The sequence below is a fragment of the Teleopsis dalmanni genome, chromosome 2 (assembly GCF_002237135.1).
Source record: "Teleopsis dalmanni isolate 2A chromosome 2, ASM223713v2, whole genome shotgun sequence".
Classification (NCBI taxonomy): Eukaryota; Metazoa; Arthropoda; class Insecta; order Diptera; family Diopsidae; genus Teleopsis; species Teleopsis dalmanni.
Window position 1 is genome coordinate 195,347,798 of NC_051847.1, and position 3,250 is coordinate 195,351,047.

The window sequence follows — 3,250 nt, forward strand, 5'->3', positions numbered from 1 at the left end:
GGGAGATTTCACTAATTGTATATATTTATGATATACGTAAATATGTATTAACCCTACTACAATATTGTTGGAGTACTCTAAAAATATACGATTGGGCAAAAAAATTTGACAGATCAACAATTAATCTAGATTGAATCCAAATTAACCAAACAAAAATGCTATTTGTTAATATTATCGAATTGAACATTTCCAAAAAATACTATTTCAAATTTATAAATTAAAATAAATTGTAAACTTAAATAAAATAAAAAATTGTCGCTATATATATATCATTAATATTACTAACCTTAATAATATATCTTACCATATCTAACTAAATCACAAAAAGTTAATTTCCTTGAAACATTCTTAATTATATTAATTGACATATCAATTAGATATGAACAACAATTCACTGGACTACATTTACCTATGAGAAAGATCAATTTTTTCTCAAGTTCTTTTTCCCTTTCAATTTTTTTTTTTTGTGCTAAGTAATCAGATTGACGTTGTATTATTTGTATTATTATGCTGTTTTGCTTTGTGTGTATTATTATTATTTATTTATTATTGATTCAAAGAAATTTTTACAGCACTTACAAAAAATTATAGAATTTTACTTGAAATCTAAATAGACAATAATATATTTGCTTTATCTGGCTTTATGATTATTATGTCACAACTAATCACTTCTCCTGTGTTCTGTCGTTCACATTTTTTTTGGATTTTAGCATGCTTTAAATTATACTATAACAAATAATTATTATTATTTGAAGTGACAATCATATTTTGCAATTTTTAGGATCCATTCTTTTCAAAGTGCTATCTCTGAAGAAAATCTTTTATTCTCAACCAAAATAAATATAATTTCCGATCAAGTTAAACTAAACATGAAAATATTTATATGTGTTTACTTGCTAACGATCCTTTTAAATAAAAAAATAGAGGCATTCCGCCTGTCTTGAAAACTCATTGCAAGATGCATTAAATTTACAGATTGCGCAAGCTTGCAATTATCAATAATAAAACACGTCTAAAGTTTCTTGCAATTCTTTGCAATCTTGCTATACCTAAACCCATATATATATGCTTGCAATAAAACAAAAAACTGAAAAAAACAGGTGTTTTGAAATCTGTCGCTTCTCATGTGGATGTGGTATGCTGCAAAAACAGCTGTTTAATTTCAATGTTACAAATCTGCAACAGAGATTTTCTCGCACTCTTGCTATTTTAGTATACCATTCTTAAATTTCATGCCTTTTGCAAGACAGACTTTGCAAGACGGACTGAATACCCCCAATATTTTAGCCTTACATTCACATCTTCGTCTATCTAAATAACACTGTACAGTGTCTGTAATAAATATTGTTCCGTAGCTCTCATAACTTAACGCAGAGGTTCATTAAATGTAATATGGTTTTGGTTTTTAAAACAGAAAAGGTAAAGATAAAAAAATCAGTTAGAAAAACTTTATAATAATATGGATTGATTTCGCAAATGCGTTCAGACTTGGCTAAACCACAGTTGTCCGAAAGCCCGAAAGCGTTTTAACTGCGATGACAAATTTTAAATAAATTTTATTTAATCATTTTCTCGAGTTTTTTTTTATATATTTTTATTGTTGGTTTTCTAATTAGCCAAGTACGTTTACGCTTTTGCAAAAATTTAATTGTTGGTAGACATTAAAAGTTACTGTATTAACCTCAGTTACTAAAATTTATGTTTAATTGCTTACCCCTCAAGAAAATTGTTCGTTAAAGTCGCTTATGTAGTTTTGTTTGTTGTTTATTTAATCTTAACTTATCATTTTTTTAAAGATGTCTTTCTTATATATTTCTTTAAGTAGCTATCACAATCCTAAGTGGACGTCTAGACTATGGTATTCGAATATAAAAATCTTGCCAAAGTATAGTCAGTGTAAACGCCGCATTTTTATTAAAAATATATACATACGTATGTATGTACAGGGGTAGTCTATTAAATAATAGGTATGGTAAAAAGAAATTCAATTTTTTTGCATGAAATTGAAGGCTTATTTATTGTAATTGAAATGATTGATTTAAGTCAAATATGCACCTTTTTTTGATAACTTCTTTCCATTTTCAAGTTAATTTCTCTATAAAGACAGTTGGTAATACCTTAATGCCAGGTCTGGACTATAAGATGGATGCATATAAACTTCCCAACCAAACTCGCGAAGCTTTTGGCGAGTTAATATTGAATTGTGTGGCCTGGTACTGTCTTGATGGAATACAATTTGTCTCATTGCCTAAAGCTGGCCGTTTCTGCGTGATTGCTTCCTTCGAACGGTATAGTTCCGAGTTGAGAGTTTTATCGTAGAGGAGCAGTTCATAGTAAATGATTCCCTGCCAATCCCACCAAACACACAGCAAAATCTTTCTTGTCGTCAATTCTGTCTTGGACATCGTTTCGCCGACTTATCGCGATTCGACCACAAATGTTTTCGCTTGACGGTTGTCGTAAGGGATCCACTTTTCATCACCAGTCACCAACTGCTTCAATTATGGGTCGTTTTTGTTGCAATGCAGCAGCGGTTCGCAGATGGTAATTCGATTCATGAGGTTTTTTTGCGCTAACTTGTGTGGCACTCATACATTATGCTTCTTTTTGTATCCAGCATCTAAGGATTTTTGTGCAAACCTTAGCTCTTGGGCAATCGAAACAGTGCTTATATACAGTCGCACTCGGCAATTTTCATGATTTTGTTGACATTTTCGTTAATTAAATTTCTAATTATGGTGCATATTTGACGTTCTTAATTATTGGAGCTATTACAGTATCAGGACCATAAACACTATTCACATTTTCAGCCGCCTGGCATGCGTTTTCGCCTTTATCAAAGAAAAACTGTAAAATGGGACCTATTTTCTCTTTACTAGTGCCATCTCTGACGCGAGCTTAAACAAAACTGAGTCAATCAATTACTGTCAAAAATTTTTTTAGTATGAAATCTCATATTTTAATGCCATCTAGCGTAACTCGATCAGACTTGTAGAACCCCGGATACAGATAATTAAAGTCCTCTAATGGTAAAATAATGGATTTCTTTTTCTTACACATTATATATGTGTTAAAATATGGAAAAAAAAATGCAGTTTAAAAAGTTCTCATCGAAAACCCTTGCAAAAAAACAAAAATTCACTCTAGACCCTAGTATATAATTTACTTAACAGTTAAAGTTCTTACCACAATTAAATATTTAACTTGAAGGTTCCAATTGCAAATTACACGTTCTTACACAATTTGTAGT